The sequence below is a fragment of the Dermacentor albipictus genome, chromosome 5 (genome assembly GCF_038994185.2).
Source record: "Dermacentor albipictus isolate Rhodes 1998 colony chromosome 5, USDA_Dalb.pri_finalv2, whole genome shotgun sequence".
Taxonomy (NCBI): domain Eukaryota; kingdom Metazoa; phylum Arthropoda; class Arachnida; order Ixodida; family Ixodidae; genus Dermacentor; species Dermacentor albipictus.
In genome coordinates, this window is record NC_091825.1 from 150,065,978 (window position 1) to 150,085,344 (window position 19,367).

The 19,367-nt window shown below is 44.9% G+C and overlaps 1 protein-coding gene across 2 annotated transcripts in view; it reads left to right on the forward strand.

The window, feature by feature from the left end:
- The window catches only part of LOC135915302 (uncharacterized), a 181,882-nt gene extending 163,721 nt beyond the window's left edge, over nt 1–18,161 (forward strand). For both annotated transcript variants that reach the window (XR_011514661.1, XM_070539178.1), the window contains exon 3: nt 17,912–18,161. The gene's annotated coding sequence lies outside the window, so the exon portion shown is untranslated. The remainder of the gene's footprint in view (nt 1–17,911) is intronic.
- Nucleotides 18,162–19,367: the final 1,206 nt, after the last annotated feature.

Below are 19,367 nucleotides of genomic sequence, written 5' to 3' on the forward strand. Positions count from 1 at the left end.
ACATCGTAATTATTTACTTTACGGCACATTTGGAAACTAACGAATTGTAGCCGGTTAGTTTGCAAGGCCTATCCACACGGAATGAATTTATAGAATGACATCAGCTTAGAGACAGGTGCCATCAAACTCACCGTAAGCATGTAATTTTGTTCCACTTACTTTTTTTAACAAAACACTCTTTTCTGCACTGAAGCATAAAAGTAACTGGAACGCCCACGTATTTCGTTCCACACTTTGGGAAATAATATTTCCAAACTGGTGTAATCCTAGAAATTAATTTCATGTGGATACGTCTTGAAAGCTCACCGGCTACTATTCGTAAATTGCAATGTGTGCAGTGAAGTGATTAATTAAGCGCTTAATAAGTATTTTTTAAATTACTTGAATATGTGCTTCGATTTCTTCTGCTAACAATGTCCGCCGCTTCGAATTCTACAGCTCAAGGAGAAGAATCGTGCTATCAGCCACAGGTGATTTTTAAAAATTCCGTAAAACATGAAAATGCTCGCCCCATAGAACAGCGTGCCCTTCCACAGCCGTCCACACGGAACAAATTCGGCGCAGGCTTACACAGAGACCGTAATTGTCACCAGATTTTACTATTTCGCGGCTTCGCGGAGGCATTATTTCTCACATATTAAGATTGGCAGGGCGCCGCAGGGTGCAGAACCGTCGTGCAAAATATTGCTTGCTTCAGTATTTTCAGTCATAAACAAGAATAATACCGACGTTTCTTGCATCCCACAAATATCAAAAGAACTATGTCGCAGTCAAACAAACTCAAATCGCTACCATGACCAAAAAGCGTCAAACGAGCTCGCTTTGTCAATGTCGTTGCGCAAATAGGCAATGCACGCTAGCCTCTTTGTTCAAAACCTGCCGGGCGTGCTTGAAATCATGGTACTTTCCGCTCTGCCATATTCCTTTGAACTTCATTGATAGTAGTTGCTTACGACACTCTGCATACCTAAAACTACACAGGGACGATATATAAGCTCTGGCACTTGATGAAATATACCTCAAGCGGCTTTATACAGCGTAAAAATCAAGCTACGTGTCTCCTGCAGCTGCAAAACCATGCAGGGCTTTGCAAGCCGGAACTGTTGTTTCTTAATCATATACGAGCTGATAAAGCTGTTAAAATTTACGACTAATTCGTAATCTGCCTGTTCCCATATGGTCGGTAGTCATGAAAGCTTTGACTGCAATAGTCAAGGCGCAAACCAATCACGAACCTTTTGTGTGCGTTAACAGCGGTGGAAATTTTGTGTATGTATGGCTGACTCCAGTACGAGTCTCAGCAGTGCTTCGCAGTTTTAATTGTTCTAGAACGATACGTGAAAGTTTGCTTCATGACGCGGCTCGATCGCGTTCAACATTTCTGCTAATATACTGAGCGGAATGACATCGTTAGTCCGTATAGACGCAAATGACAGGCGCAAATGACAACGCATCTCGGCACGGGAGCTGCGTAGAATTTTTCGGAACGTGCGATCGAAGCACACCACGTCATAACAAATGGATTTTAGTCTGTCAAGACGCATGAAAATAAACGCCGTGCCACCTCCATCCATGCCACACAGCCGAGCCCCTTTCCACTAGGCAGAATTGTGTTAATGGCGCTGTTGCTTAAAGCGTAAGGGAATTCATCCTCGAAAAAAAAAATTTCCAATTGTCACACATCATTTCTCACAGAATTATTATTGCACTCTTCTCAGCGTAAGTCTTTGTACAGGTATGAGAGAGGAAGAGAGAGAAAAGACTAAAAACATGGACGTCAATCAGACGTGCGTCCGGTTTACGACACTATACTAAGGGATTCCAAGGGAAGGGAAGCTCAGTCGATCATGGCAGAACGTTAGGTGGAGGGATGAAATTAGGAAATTCGCACGTGCGAGTTGGAATCAGCTAGCCAAAGACAGGAGTGATCAGAGATCGCTACGAGAGGCTTTCGTCCTGCAGTAGACGTACAGTAGGATCATGATGATTATTAAGATGATGATACTTAGGGGTAAAGAGTAACATGGAATAAAGAAAAAGAAAAAGAGCTACTTCAGCGCAAATTCGTGTACCGCCGGCTTCATGGCCGATCCCCCAGTGTGGCTTGCGACATTTCATTAGGGAACAAAAACAAGAGTATGCGCGATGCGTTAGCAAATGGCCACTTGGGCCAGTCGATTTCATAAATCGCAGTAATGCCCGCGTTGATGTTTAGGGCTGCGACAGATGATACCAAAGTCTAAGAATATTTGCTCATAGAAGATGGTGTTGAGTTCAGCTGGTTTTGCAAAGTGTGAAATTCGGCACTCAACATCTAAATGTGTAAAGACGATCACATATATAACGTCCGAGTGTCTTGTGTGGGTTGAGGCGCTGTAATGTGAAGCTATTCCGAACAGTTTCTGTTCCATTTCTGCAATCAGCCCTTCACTATTGGTCAATCGTTTTTCGGGCCTCCCCCAGTTCGCCGGTCTATCACGCGACCTCACGAAAACGGCGAAATATAACGAATCTGATATAACGTGTACACGTCGGTCAGTGCTGTGTTACGAAGCGAACCTACGAGATTAGTAACGGTAGGCGCACGCGTGCAAAGCACCTCAATGTCCTAGCATTGCCGGCTAGGCTAACGAGTCTGACATAGGCCCGGCTCTTTATCAGCACATCTATAATCTGAAACCGCTTATTGTAGCTACTGTGCACGTAAGGTGTTGATGATGACTATGATGTTTCACATTTATGGCGCGTACCCACTAAGAGGAATAGGCCAAGAATCAGGCTTGCTGGACGTATAGTAAGAGAGGAATCTGATTCGACGAAGCGAAACGAAACGATTAGAGCACGTGTCCGCATTTCTGTTTGCTTTGGAAGCAAATAAGCAGCAGGGTCTACGTGGAGCGTACCGTAAAAGCGTAGCGTATGAAGCGCAGCCTTTTTCAATGCATCCGATAGCTCGATGGCTATGACAACAAAGTAAGCGCGAATGAATACTCTTTTTTTTCAGTTTACAGAGACGAGAGCCGTGCTTGGAAGATCCCAACATTTCTGTAACCCAACGCTGATCTGGGTGATTTCAGTTTCACGTGAAGATTACGGCAGCTACGATAACAGTTGGCGTTATTTGCATAATTTTTCTATGTGTGGTTTTCATCAGGCTTATCGGTGATACCTTCCGAGTTTGAGGTCAAGAACAGCAAACACTGCATGGACGCACTTCTCCTATGACAAGAAGGTGTGACTCTAAGATGAGATCGTGTCAAAGAGATGCCACGCCCAGGAGTATACTGTATTCATTTTTAACTTCGCATGTTTACAGTGAGTTCTCTGCTCAGGCGCAATGTATAAAAAGAAAACTAGCATGCCCTACTGGTCCTTGAGGCTAGCTGTAATTCCAATAAAAGCTCCCCAGTTTATGCGCCTTTGTTTCTCATTCATATCAGGCATCAAAATAATAAAGTAGGTGCGCCTCTTTCTTGGACCCTCCAGATATTCGACCTCCATTCGAGGGCCTTCTTCAGGCTGGAGGTCCTCCGGCGGCTTATCTGTCAAAAGTTTCTCTTGCATTTTTTTTAAATTTCCTGTACTTGTAAGACGCTGATGCGTTGGAAGCATGTACGCGCTCCTTTTAGCCGGATAAAAAAAGGAATTCTGAAAGAATCAACACGAAGTGTTCGCATACGGGATAGACGATGATATAACTTGCTTTACACGTCCGCAACATATCGCGAAATACCACAGAAAACCTTCTCGGCGTCCTCTTTCATGGAGTGGGTGACCAGATCAATAACGTTTGGCAAGTGTTTTATCAGCTCACGTTCTCTCTCTCTCTCTCTCTCTCTCTCTCTCTCTCTCCTTTTTGATGTTTCTTATACCGTGTACCAGGCGTCAATATTTCAACTGCATGAATATCTGAGGAGGAGCGATTCGCTGACGAGAACAATGCACCTTTTATGGTCTGTCTGTATTTTTTTTTCTATGCAAGCGTTTTGTGCTTACCAGCGCACTCTTTTTGTCCGTTATTCTCGTGTTCGATTCCAGCCCGATGGCCCTTTCCACAAATGCACTAGGCTTCAGTAACGAAAAGAGAAGTGCTTTACTGCTAGGGAGCACACAAGAAAGCGAATGTGTCTCGAAGGAGGGAATTTCAGCCCAATACAAGCAAGCACACAGCAGGAGCTTACTTGAGGACACGGTAACGTAATCCCTCTGAAATTTGTAGACGAGTATACTGCACCAAGTGAAGTGCTGAAAGTGTACGAAGTACTGGAAGTATTGCAATCACCACGCGGAAATCGTGTAGTCAGCATACGTCGGCCACGCGGGCAAATGAAAGCCCCTGAGAGCGATTTTAAGGATGTAATTATTAAGGATGGGTTTAAAGATTATTTTCTTTCAGCCGTTTACTATAATAGAAATACATTTATAAATTATTAGGTATCGTTGTCCTGGAGCGAAAAGCGATTTGCATTTCAGTATATTGTTCCTTAGTATGAAGTGACCTTCTCTAGTCGTCGTGTTTGTCCTCCTTCGTACGCACATTGACCACTCTCTTTCCTTTCTCGTTACCTCCCATGTAGAGTAGCCAAGAGGATGCATGCCTGGGGGACCTTTGCTTATCTAGCCTTGCTCTCTCTCTCTCTATCCCTTGCAATGGTGGTGAAAGCCTTCACAACTCGGAAATTTTCAGGTTTAGCTCACAGGTGTCCTACATAGGATCGCAAAGGAAATATATTCTTCGCGGAGTATCACTGTTGTAGGAATCTAAGTATGCCCTACTTCCCGCCTCGTCTCAAGAAGTTACCACTGTTTCAGTAATTCAATATTATTATAGACCATATTGTGTCCAGTGCAGGAAGAAGACCTCTCTCAGCCATCTTCAAGTTACTCTTGTCTTGTCTTATCCGACTCCATTCTTTGTCTACAAATTTTCTGGTTTTTTTCATGAGCCCTAATCCTCTGCCAGCCTTGACTTTGTTTTCTTTCCCGTCACAGCCATTCTGTTACTTTAATACACTACGTACCAATTGCCTATTCTGGGCACTCCACGGTGCACACAATTCTACTTCTGCTTTTTCCTAAGCTTAACCAGAATATCAGCTGGAGCCGTTGTCTCTCTAATACATCATGTCATCTTCTTGTCACTTGACGCTGCACGTATCATTTTTCGTTCTATAATTCATTTCGTGTCTCAAGCTTCCTCTGCGTGGCTCGTGATTAGATAAACTAAAAATGACCAACGACATGTGAAATGAACAGTGCCCCTGGCATTAAAATAATACACTCTTGTGGAGGAATTTACATTGACTAGCTTACTTCGAACGCTGTCTCACACAGCGCTATACAGACGTGACTAACTTCCCCTCACCATTCACATATAGCCGGCGCTCCCAGCCGGCGCCTAGTATTCTGACACTAAGTCATTTCCTCATCGCACGCTGGCTGTGAGCAGCTTTAAAGGTGCGTCGTCTCCTGGGGGAGGGCGGGGAGGGGGGGGGGGGGGGCTTTGGCTGATGACTCGCTTTGCGACAGATGGAGCGGTCAAGAGACGCAGGAAGACGTTGATAATGTACCTTACAGTGGCAGCCCACGTGGTTCGCCTCTAAAGTGTCACTTCGTTTCAACGTTTGTCTTCACTGCTACGCACTAAGTTGGCATATGTAATCCCCAACCGAGCCACTGGGCCTTTCTAGATTAATTTCGTGTGAATGAAAAAGACGACTGCCTACAATCCATAATCTATTTCACCAATAATATACTATCCGCAAGTCCACAATAATAATCGTATTTGGTGTTTTACCTGCCAAAACCACTTTCTGATTATGAGGCACGTCGTAGTGGAGGACTCCGGAAATTTTGACCACCTGGGGTTCTTTAACGTGCACCTAAATCTAAGCACACGGGTGTTTTCGCATTTCGCCCCCATCGAAATGCGGCCGCCGTGGCCGGGATTCGATCCCGCGACCTCGTGCTCAGCAGCCCAACACCATAGCCACTGAGCAACCATGGCGGGTGAAAGTCCACAAGCATCCAAATGCTAAGCAACGAGCTGTATTTGTAAAATCAAAGTAGGGGATGACATACATCTCGGTACATATAAAAAATTTACGCAAATATTTTAATTTTTTTTTATTATTCGTCGCACCGAGGCGCTGCAGCAGCCGAGCTAATAATGACATAAGAATGGAAACAGTGAAGTGGATCGCTCTGACAAACGGCCAGAGAGTGGTTCTTCGTTAACCTAACCCGTTTCGGCATTGATAAACAAACGTTGACGTTTTTCTCTCCGCTCAGACATATATCCTTTGGGGCTTTATCCAGCAAAAGAGCATGTAACAGCACCTGAGGAAGGCTCAGTGCTTTGAATCGAGTCATAAGCAGGAGACGTCCGCTCCATTCCTATCGTGCCAGTGCAAAGCTTGTAGCAGCGTCTCCAGGCCCTTCCGTCACTCAGCTGCTGGAAAAGTGAAATCTACGCAGGACTCTCCAACAGCTGCGCCTTGAAGCCCCGAGAGGAGCGGGTCATAACCAATGCTTGGCTTCAGGTTTTCCTAGTCTAGCATAAAGAAAACAAGGCAGCGGTGTTTACCTAGGCAAGAGCGTTCAGTCTGCTCTTAACCCGTTCCATCCAAGCTGCCCTTTGAACAACGAAGTTTACCTTTAGGTCTCTGCGTCTGCGAGTTTTACGTTCGCTTTCTGGAGAAGTAGGTTGCTTCTTAAAATTGCTTTATTCTGTGTGCTGGCGGGCTGGTTTGTTTTGCGAGAGAGAGAGAGGAAAGAAACTCCCAAATGAAAAAGGAAGACTCATACTTTGTGGATAAGTACCTTGTCAGATGAAAAGTTCAGTGTTCAGTTCAAAAGCAATTACCTTCTGGAGGTACTACATACAAATGAAAATTTTTTTTCTTAATCGCTGGTTTTGCCAGGGTGTTAATGCTATGCCACTTCCTCGAAGGTTTCCGATCGTGCTATACTTTTTCTATGTCAAATATTGATACAAATATATTTTATGTATGAGTTCATATGACGTACGCTCACCTATTTTTTTTTTTTGTGGTCCATGGGAATAACTTTATAATAATAGAACACAATAACCTAAAGAACAAGATAGAAAAAAGGGTCAACTGGCCTGGAAATACATTGAACACAAATCATCGCTAACTCGTCATTGTGACGCCATTATATGACATGTCTGATCAGTGAAGAGTGGCTTCTGTTGCCTACGGCCTTGCTGTACCTATTCAAGGACTCGGAAATTGGCTAATTGCTTATCTGGCTTAACATAAAAAGTGCACGACGTATCGAGTTGCATTTAGCAGTATCTAACGCGTGCTGCTGTGGCGACAGATTGGTGCGCCGATAAAGCCTTGCCTTTCGGCTGCGTGCGTGTGCGTGTGCGCGCGCCTGTGTGTGTGTTTACTTTCGCACACCTCAATTTGTCGCCGGTAAATCATGGTGCACAGCCGACGTAACCAAAGTAGTTCCACTTTCCTGTTTTGTAGAAATGTAACTATATGCTCTCGCAGTTGTTACTGCCACCTCTCCCGACACAGCGCTATCTTTAACATAATGACGCAGTGGTTCGGCGACGAGGCACGATGCATCATGCATTATATCCCCGCCGGTATAGTATTTTTATTGGTGAACTACGTTTTTTTCACAGAAGCCTACGCGTATTTAGCGATCCCCCATTAGTCATCTTTGTCACTATATGGTGTAAACCTGGGGTCGTGTGCTTCACGTATTACTAAGCGCTAAGCAGGGCACCCACTCTTATGTATTGTCACACAGCATTGCACAATGTGTTTGCTACAGCTGTCCAAATATTACTGGCGGAGCAATGTACACGTCAGCGCATATAGTCAACGTAGATGCATAATGGTGGGGTCAGCTATACAGCTGCGACAAAGACGGCGTTTTTTTTTCCAAGCGGAGCTTGTATTGCCTCACTCGTGTCGGGGTCGGCACTGGTGTTTCCGTACAAAAAAAAAAAAAACTCAAGCCATCCGAAAATAAAAATTGCTTGTCGGGTTGCTAGATCACCATGCCAACCGATTCAGCCACTGTCGGTTTGTCATACGTGCCGTTTAATGCGGGGTTTTATATGCATGAAGAAGTCGACGCAGCGCAAGGCACGAGCCAATCACAGGCGTCTTTTCCCTCCGGAGGAGGGAAAGGGTGTAATCGCGTGTTCACTCGCCTCGCTCCCTGCGTTTCCCGCCAGTTGAGGCCTGGCAGTCAGATGGGAAGGCCACGTCTGCTTTGTTCTGCCGAAGAGCACGCTGCGTTGAAGGAATGGCAGTGAGGGCGGGCCGCGCGTCGTGCGTTTGGCCGAAGAAAAGGCAGCGTTTGATGAACGTCGCCGGGAACTAGCTCGAGAAAGGGCTCGTCGTCGACGTACCGACCTCGCCGTGAGGGAGCGCGAAGCTGAGGCTCTACGACAACGAAGAGTCGCGGATCCCGAGCTTCGCTTGCACCCCTCTTCACAGTAGTGGAAGGGCGGTCAATTATTTTTTTTATTTTCTTACTATTGCCCATGCTGCAGTTTATAGGGCAAGCTACAGCGCACCTTCGCAGACCAGCATTTTTGTCTTTCCTGTTAATCAAATCATTTGCGAGCATTCTGTGCTTCTGAAAAAAGAAAAGAAACAAGGAATGAAAGCGGAGAATGAAGGCACAAAAGAGAAAAGATGCCTGCGGAGGAAAACAGCATCCGTGGAAAGCTAATCATGCGGCTAGTACCCCGAACACACTGAATGGTAGGAGAGTTGACGTTCCTGCACTCGCTATCCGCGTCTACAAGAAAAAAGAAAAACAGGAAAGTAAAGTCGACGCCGTGGGCGACAAGAGCATGAAAAACAGCAGGAAGCTCGGCTGCTTCGCAAATGTCACGATTGCTCTCAGAAACTACAGAACTATGTCAAGACACCAGTCTCAACTCTTTGGCAAGAAAAAAAAATGCTGTCAGACGGTTGTAGTAGCAGTGCGGTTATTTCCGCGTCTCATCGATCGGCGCAATTTAGTGGTCTCGAAACTTGGCTAAGAGTGGCGCGTTGTCTACTGTAGCGTCTCTAACAGAAGCCAGATAAACAAAAAGGCAGCGCGCGCAGCTGTGTGCTTCAGAAGTGCTACCGACATTTTTTATGAATGTATGCTATCATTTATTACCGTCTTCCTAAATACCCATGGTAATATCACCCGCTTGATAGCGCCTCGATTTGATACACACGAATGTAAAACTTCAGTTAAGCTTTGTGCAACTGAACTTTGTTTATTTTCCACGCTTAAATTTCGTCATGACATTTCCAGTTTTAATTTTATTTGCACTTTCTAAGGATATTGGAACAGTTCAGAGAACAAGATTATTCGTTCTGGTATGTCTGTCTTTTCTTTCATGACATCGTCGTATGAACCCTAGCACCAACTTCCGAAACAGTTCTAGATTGTATTACATAGGCGAACCTTTGATATTATCGCGCTGTACGGATGAAATCATACGGCTTTCATGAAGCGCTCACTCACCCTATAAGGTGCCTCTGTAGAGCTTCCCATCTCCAGACAAAAGGTGATACGCTGAATCCGTTGTTTCCACGACACCAAACATGCTGTCAAAATCAAGTTTCCTCTCGTTTAAGTACGCTGGCCTGAAAGAGATAAATTATGATAACTACAGATTAAAGCGGGCTAGATGCACCTTACAGCCGACAAGCCACTAAATGTGAAATATGAGATTAAATAAATATGGTTAGAGGTACAAAGCTCTCCACGTCGCCATGGAAATGTAATAGCGATGTTGGTGTCAAATTTGATAGTCGCGCTGACAATTTTTTCTGTTATACATACATACATACATACATACATACATACATACATACATACATACATACATACATACATACATACATACATACATACATACATACATACATACATACATACATACATACATACATACATACATACATACATACATACATACATACATACATACATACATACATACATACATACATACTTAATAAAAGGAAAATAAGACATCCACCCGCTCGTAGCTATTGCTACAAAGGAAACCCGCCATACGGGTTCCTCGAATGAAAAGCCTCAGACTTGAAGAAAAATTCGTCCTGGTCCGGGACTCGAACGCGGGACCACCGCCTTTCCGGGGCAGCCGCTCTACCATCTGAGCTATCCAGGCGGCTAGCAGATGGCAGGGCGAAGTCGAATTTGACGACAACACGAAGCGAAGGCAAGTTATTGACGTATTAATTCGGCTAAACCCGCAAGGTGGAGAGAAGTAAGTAATAAAGGGAAAATCAGACATCCACCCGTTCGTAGCTCCCCGTATGACATCCACCCGTATCCACCCGTATGGGTTTCCTTTGTAGCAATAGCTACGAACGGGTGGATGTCCGATTTTCCCTTTATTACTTACTTCTCTCCACCTTGCGGGTTTCCGCAGAACTACTACGTCAATACATACATACATACATACATACATACATACATACATACATACATACATACATACATACATACATACATACATACATACATACATACATACATACATACATACATACATACATACATACATACATACATACATACATACATACATACATACATACATACATACATACATACATACATACATACATACATACATACATACATACATACATACATACATACATACATACATACATACATACATACATACATACATACATACATACATACATACATACATACATACATACATACATACATACATACATACACACATACATACATACATACATACATACATTATTTAGTTTTTATGATAGATAAGAAAAAGAGCAGCCAGAAGCACAAGTAGTGGGTGGTACGTATATCAACGTAAGAATAGTAGAAATATGTCCCAAGTGGCAGAAGATCTCAACGTCAAAAGAAATACATCATAGACACATAGAAGAAAGGGGTATAACCGAGGGGCCCGATTTTTATTAATCGAATGTGAAGACGTGGGATCGTCCCCACCTGCGGCAAGTTATTTTTTCATCCACTTTCATTGCCATTAATTTATCTATTCTTTAATTCAACTATTCACAAATATGTAACAAAAACATGGAATGCATGCGCTGTCGGTGTTCTGTTACATAACATTTGTTTATGAGCTGTCATTCTCAAAATTCCGAGGAATCCCTTTGTAAAGGATTTAAGCCAAAGTGTGCACCATATGGAGGGCCTGCGCGGTTGCGGTTCAGAAGCATTATTCGCCAAGCGACGCCCGCGGCGACGACACCGCATTTTCTGCAACTTGGCGCCCTCAACGCTATCACGTTAGTAGATAACAGGTGTGTGGCACAAAGGAATGAATTACAAACTTTATGTATTCCTCATTAAATGGAAGGGGCAACAGGATAAAGGACGGGGGGAGGAACTACTTGAGGTAGGCCTCCTCTGTCCTTTGAGCCCACTCCAGGATAGCCTCCTGAAACTCGGCCCTCGAGTTGCGCAAGGCAGCCTCACACTGCTCCTGACTAGAAATTAATTCATTGGGGAAAAGGGAAGGGGGTGCTTGGGGCACCGCCACATGATGTGGTTTAAGTCTGCTTTGGTAGAAACGCAGAATTTACAAGATGGAGAAAGGTAAATGGAGGGATGAATGCGGTGGAGAAGGTAAGGGGAGGGGGAGCTGCGAACCTCTAGCTGTCACCACAGATGAGCGGTAGAAAGGTTAAACAGTTCAATCGGTAGTTTGTGCTGATGTCGTGGTAGGTAATAAGCCGATCCCGGGCTGTTAACAGCGCCTCCTCCTTAGCGAGGACCGACACATATGATGCCTGTGCACGGACTGTAAATCCTCGGGCATTGGCATGAGTCGCTTCCTTTCGGGCAAGGACCGCATGCGCGGGAGTCCAGATTAATGCTACAGTTTGATCGAAAGGATGGGCCAATAGGAGGGAACGGGCTGGCTTAGAGACCCTGCCCGCTCTGAAGCTATTTATCACTGCTTTGGAGTCGCTAACGATAACTGATGAATTTGGGATTGTAAGGGCCAGGGCTATGGCCGCCTTCTCCGCTTCCACAGAGAAAGAGCCAGGAATGGAGGCCGCCGCAGTGGCCTGACTGTGAAAGTTAGTGACTGATATTACGTAATGATTTTTGTTCCCATATTCCCACATAGAGCACGTCTTTTGAGGTGGGGAATTGTTTTCGGTGAGCCTTTGCTCGCTGCCTCCTGCGCTGTTTGTGGTGCATCTTTTTAGGAAGAGGGGGAGATGTGGAGGTTCTCGTGTATGTGGTGTGGAATGATGCATTTAGTCGTGATGATGGTTGCCGGAGTGATAGAAAGAGTTTGTAGAATGTGTCGATCTGTTGCGGTACTAGAAAGTCTGCTATACTGGGATGTGAGATCGGCTTCTGTGTGTTCAGTAAGTGTGTTGGAGGTGCCAGTAAGCATGAGCCTTTCAGTGGAGGTCCGTATATTTTATATATCTTGCGTGAATGAGTGTCGATTTCATTTGATTCTGATTTAACAAATTGTAGATAAGGTGTTGCGAATGTAATTTTGCTGATAACGAAGACCTGCACCAAGCGTAGAAGTTCGGCCTCCTTTAGACCGCTATGTTTATTGGAGACTCACCCTATAGAAAGCGGAAGGTGTGGTCAACGGTGGTGTGGAGTGTACGTAGGGTATGTGTTGAGCCGGTTGCTTTGAATGTGTAAACCGAGCACCCGGAGCTTGCCCACTCTAGTTGTAGGGATGTGGTTTAGAATAACCGGTGTATTAGACATGTGTTTTTCGGCCGCCCGGTGGGATGGAAGGTGAAGCAGCTCGGATTTTTTTAAGGGAGCATGTCAGATTCATAGACCATGCATGAGCCACGACCGTGTTGGCAGTGGCCTGTAGAGTGTATTGAGTGTCTCCATCGGTCCCCCCAGTCGTCCAAAGAGTGATGTCGTCGGCGTAGAGCGAAAACTTGAGATCAGGAATTGATCGTAATGCTCGTGCCATCGGCATCATAGAGAGGTTAAAAAGAAAAGGGGAGAGCACTGAGCCTTGGGACGTGCCGTAGCTGACCAAAGCGTACGAAGGAGATTGCTCTGTGCCTATATGTATGGTTGCGGTACGGTGAGCTAAGAAGGCACCTACGTAGTCAACAGGTCTTTCCGTTAAAACGAATGAGATTAAGCCCTCGGAGGATGTCAAAATGTGAAACGTTATTGAAAGCTCCATGGAGGTCCAGACTCAAAATTAATTGTATATCTACTCTGCGATTGGATTTAATGATGTCAGGCTCCATTCGAACGTATCTTGGCATGAGAGAGATTTTTGAAAATCTACCATTTCTGTTGGGCAAAGATTGTTGCCTTCTACGTACTTACTGAATCGGTTCAGGATACGTGTCCAAGTGTTTTACCTAGACAAGAGGTTAGTGATATATGCCTGAGATTAGAAGTGATCAATGGTTCCTTTGACTTTGGCATAAAAATTACCGTGGCATCTCTCCACGAACTAGGGAGGGTGCCAGTGTCGAAGCAGTGATAGAAGTACGCCGTGATGGCTATGACGAAGTTGCCGTCTATATTGAGGAGTATTTTGTTGTTAATAAGGTCGCGGCCTGGTGCTGACATTGTGCGCCGGCTGGCTGGGGCATGGCGAACTTCTGCTTCCGTGACAGCGGCATTTAGTAGATCGTTGGGTTCGTCAGTGTACTTTGGCATGCCTTACTGCTGAGCGGGAGATAGGTATTTACTGTGGAAGTCGTCGAAAAGTCCGTGCACAAAGGAAAGACGGTCCGAGAAGCTCGTGTCAACATTTAAGCCGCATCACATGTGCACAGTGCCCTCTAGACGCCGTAACTATATAGGCGTTAACCCCCACGAATTCAGTGGAGGAGCTGCCGCGTTTGCCTCCGTGCTCACCCGCAACAACAACGACAGTAGAGTGAGGAGGTGGGGGGAATGCTAAGGAGAGGACAGAGAGAAATAGAGAGAGAGGGAGAGGGAGAGGAGATAGTTTTGTGAGCTACAACGCTAAAACCCAGAATGGTGCTGAAGCGTGCACTTAGTGCCGAGGAGACGAAGGCTCGCATAAAGCGTCGAGCAGGGCAAGGATAACAAACACAAGCGGAGCAGGCAAGGTAACATTTCACGCTCCGTCACGACTGTCGTATGCCGTCAATATATCACCGCCAAATAACGTAAATGAACGCAAGCAGCAGACAAAGCTTCGCTTACATCGATTCCCATAGTGCGGGGGATCTGCATATCTTTTTTAATAAGGAAACGAACCTGAGGCTTCGGTAAACAATAGTGCTTTGCAAATAGCCTTTACACACCTGGGATGTGACGTTCACCTTTAATAAATGAGAAATTTAGCGCCGTTCTTTGTTTGTTTGTTTTAAGGTTCGAGCACATTTACGAGAACGTATAATACTGCAGGAAATTAAAAAGAACGTGGATGCATATGCCTAAATGGTAATTAGTGAGGGTAATGCAACCATTTCAGGAAACACGTGGAGGCATGCATCGCTATGACCCCTTTTCTTTGTAGTGCTCATTGCGCTGCTTTCGATGACAATATGAGCGATGCTGTGAAAATAAAGCCCCGGACAGTTTGCTCCTGGAAGGGAAAGGAAAACTGCGCTGTAATACCTTCAACATGAACGCCTTCAAACTCCCCCAGCTTTCCATCTTAATAAACTGGGAAGGAAGAATCTAAACCAGTTTACTGCCCTACATTGGGCAAGGGGGATAGCGACACGTGCAGTTGACGCCAGGTATTTTACGACGTGGAAAGTAGAAGCAACAATGCCCAAGAATTTTAAACACGTGTACAGAAAAAAAAAATCCATGCCACAGACGCTGGGACTATACCATATGTAACACAGCGCTCTATTCCTCTGCTTGTTGTGCTCTCAAGCTTGTCTTGTGTTATAGCCTACGTGCAATATTACATTCGCCTGTGCATTAGGGAGTGCCCGTAGAAGAGGATATGGTGGTATAGCGTTATTTCATTGTATCAGGTGGGTTTAATTAAATCAAGTGTACGTTATACTAAGCTAATATGAGGTTATTCGCTCCATACAACTTAATTTGATGCGGCTTGATTCAGTGAAGGCGTCGGGGCGCAATTCTATTCTCTGGCACCTTCTTCTTTTCAGAACACTCAGTGCGAACGCCGACGCACCGGCGAAACAAGCTGCGCTATGTTCAGGCACGTCTTACCGAAGCGAACACAAATAAAACAAACAAAGGCGGAAAAACTGCCACCCGAAGTCACATCTTTTACAAATGCCAACAAGCGCTGCTCGACTGCCTGCTCTGGCGCTATTCTGCCGCACGGCCAACGAATTTAGGATAAAGGGCATCCTTGCGTTCTTTGTCAACGACAACCCAGTGACTTCAGCAGAAGCGTGCCGACTGGGAAGAAGCGGCAGCTTTCTCATGCGCACGAGCTGATATGTTTCTCCGTTCCTCAGACTGCTTACTTGACAAAGATGAAAGCATGTGGCCCTGTCTCTTGCATCTGCAGAGGCCTTTTGGTAACGATGCTTGCAGGCTGTGAGTACAGGTTTTGTGTGCAGGCTGTGTGTTCCTCAATAGGCTGCTCGACTTTCGGGTCACAACACTAGTTCAAAAAGAAGCTAAAGAAGGACGATTCACTTGGAAGGGTGTGAGAGGAGGAAAGAAGTCGAGATTACCCCTTAGCTCAATCACCGCCATGTGTCTTGCTGTCTACTTATTTTTTCTTTCCTTCTTTCTATTGTACGCTCATAGCATGTAGTAAGAGTTGCTGCTGGCCATAAACACAAGCAGTTCTAGCGATTTTCTTGTTTGTGTTATTTTATTACTATTTTTTTCGTTGTGTTTCGAAGCGGTGATATCGCGTGTGAACGGCTGAATCTATACCGTGTAGAATAATGAGGATCACCCGCCGCGGTGGCTTATATAGCGGCTATGGTGTTGCACTGCTAAGCCCGAGGTCGCGGGATGAAATACAGGCTGCGGCGTCTGCATTTCGAGGGGCCGAAATGCAAGAACGCCCGTGTCCCGCGAATCGTAGGCAAGTGAAAAATCACCTGGTGGTCAAAATTATTTTGGAGTCCCTCACTATTTCGTGCCTCATAATCAAATCGTGGTTCTGGCAGGTAAAACCCCGGAATTTATTCAAGAATGAGGGTCGAAAGATTCGAAAACTGCGCAAGCAATGTTGTCCGCGTTATATCCCTCTTCATCTTTCATTTTTCATCATGACTCGGTCGATTCAGAATGACCCACAAACTAGTCCAAATGTGCACGTCACATGGGACGATTATGCCGCACTGCGGTTACCTGAACACTGAACATACCGCACAAGCGATAAATGATAAATGAACCTTTTGTCTTCGTACATTACGCTTTCATGGTTGGAATACCAGTAGAGAAAACAGCAGCCTGTGTATTAGGTAAGAACTTGTCCTGCTCTTCGAACTATCGATGGCGCCCCCTGAGCTCTGGGTAACAAATTTCGCTTTCGCGTAAGCTATGTGAACTCCTGTTCTCGTTAATACGCTTGTAAAATTTCTTACTCGCACATTGTGACTATCTTCCTTACATTGTCTTACTTGAGTATTTAAGAGAGAGAGACGGGAGGGAGGGGGCAGAGGCGTAGTCGCTCTCGTACTTTTCAGTTAAAGTTGCAAAGAGGTGCGCATTTTCACATTCAGTTCATGAGTTCTTTCGTAGACACGTAACTTCAGCCAAAACTTGGAGAAACATAAAAGAGCTATCATCATCATTTTAACGCAGATTGCATTGTTTAGCCATAGAGTAACGTCATCTTTTTGCACAATGCTTTACTTTCTTTCTTGGTTCATTTTTATTGAACTAAGATATTCAAAAGTTGTGGTTTAGTGTGTAATGTAGAAATTGAGTTTCAATAAAAATCACTTTCCTGGTAAATTTTTTGTGTTAGTTGTGGAAAAGTACTCAAGAAAGCGGGTGAGGAGGGGAAGGGGCGACACGCACGTTCTGGAGTAAGGCCCCGGATCACGAGGCCTTTGCTACGGGGCCTCTCTGCCACTTTGCCTTGGACGTATTTCTTCGCTATTCAGCAAATGTAGGGCCGCCTTCAGCACATGTTGGTTTCAGAAGAGTGTCAAATGGCCTCCTAGATAAACGAGGCTAACAACCTTTGGTCAATAGGTCGCACAACTGTGTAGTCATTCATTAATTTTGATATCCAGATAGGAAGCGTGCCACATATTCGTGCTTGTTTTCAAATATACAGCTATCCTCTTAAAAGGGAGCTTATTAGCTGGAGAGCTCTTGTATATACTAGAGACCAGACAAAAAAGTTTTGCTCGCCACCCACGGCACCGTATTTGGCGTCGTTTTTCGTATTAAACAGAAAAAGTTACAATCTTGTCACAATATAGAAAGCAGACTTTTTAATTGGGCCCAATGGGTCGGAACTGAATGCAAACAAAAACAAAAAACAAGAAACGCTATTTTTGACCGGAATGAAAACGTAACAGGAACGTTATTTATTATTTTGTTTCGGAGTGACACCAGAATAGTTTTTTTATCGGTTTTCGATTCAACAGGAAAATCGGCAATGCGAAACAACCGAGATCAAGCAACGTCAGCATTAGCGGGTATCTCGGGGCTCCGCATTAGCACTGTTGTGATCGGCCGTGTACTCGTCAAAATCGGATCGTTCATGGCGGACGCGACAATGGTGAACGAGCCGATGACCTCGTCAGCACCATCCCCAACTGCGACCACCCGTGGCAGTTAATTGAGTTACGTCAAGAAGCACTCTGCCAGGAGGGGTTCCGCCAAGAGGGGTGTAGGGGGACATTCCTTCACATCAGCTGACATCAGCCGTGCTGCTACGCCCGTGCCGGAGATTGTGTCATTTTTCTTACCCCTTTTCCAGTTCGTGCACGGTGATGTGCCTGTGTTTTGGACCAAGCTGCCCTCGCACGAAAAGGACTACCACCCTCCGGATTGGACGGGCATGATGTCATCCCTCTACCGACGGTGTATTGGAGGAAGGCGGTGGGACCATGCCGACAGAGGGGTTAAAAAGAGAAAACGGACGCTTGCAAATGATATTGGCAGCTGGAACTTACCTTCGGCATCATCTTACCAAGTGTCAATATAAATGTTTGCTCGAAACGTCCTGAGCCCAGCCCCACGTTCCATCATTCCTCCACGGTGGTTGGATATTCCATATGTACGGGCGCCAGGTTGCAACAGCGCGAGTCTCAGGCAGGCATAGAGCGAGCGACTGAGCACTCCACTAATCTAAGCCTGCCACTCGGTGCAATAGCAGATTGGAGAGAGAGAGAAAACAAGGGTAGGAAATGGTAGCAAACGCTCAGGGCTTGCGCGCTGAAGAGCTTAGCGTTTTGTTTTCTATGGGCCCAACGCTATGTCACCGAAGTTCTATCGTTCGTTTAAGTTGGTCTTATAGGAACAGCGGCCTGGCATTACGGCGACTACACTCGATGACGGGCTTCTTCTAAAATCATGCTCAGTGCCTTCACTCAAGGCACTGAGAATTATCTCAGAATTCATAATTCAATTATTCAGAACAATAAATACTTTGACTTTATCGTTACTCTGCTTCGAAAATTTGTGCATGTAAACAAAAACCGTTATGAACCATTATGGATATTTTTTTTTCGTTCCAGAGCAAAATGGAACAGAACATTTTTCAGTGTAACAAAACTAAAGCCAGAACGAAAAATATTTCCTTCCAACTTCCTGATCAGGACATCAATTTTCTTATAAGAGTTGTCGAAAATTGCGAAAGTGAAAAAGAAAAAAAGACTCGAGTGCAAAGTTTCCCACTTTGTAGCTTAGTAATAAATTAATATATCATAATTCTGCAACGAATGCAAAGGCGAAACACTGAGAGTGTGCTGACTCTCAGTTTGTTTGAATTGCAGCGCACAGGCTGAACATCGCCTAATGCGTCGTGTTGAGTTTTAAGCTAAGGAAGATTCAAAATTAAGTAAAGAAGGAATCATCAATCTGCTTCCGACAGCATCTAAACAAAATCAACAGACTTCAGCTATTTTTTTCGCTCTGCAACAGGCTCGAAGAGCTGGCACCACGTTCTTTTCAAGAACAAGTAAAGTTCTCTTTCGGGGGTACCATATACAAAGCACAGAAATATCTTTAAAGAGGTGGATCAGATGTTGTGCAAAATATAATCACACTTCTTTTTTTCGTGGCCCTGTTTTAAGAACCAGTGAACAAACATAGCAGCTGTTACGAACGCATTACAGACGTTCTTTTTCAATAGCGGCCAAGTCTCACCGTACCGCGTCCGACGCTTTGCAATCCTTTACCTTTTAAGCAACAACCGCGGTATTCCTTTAGAT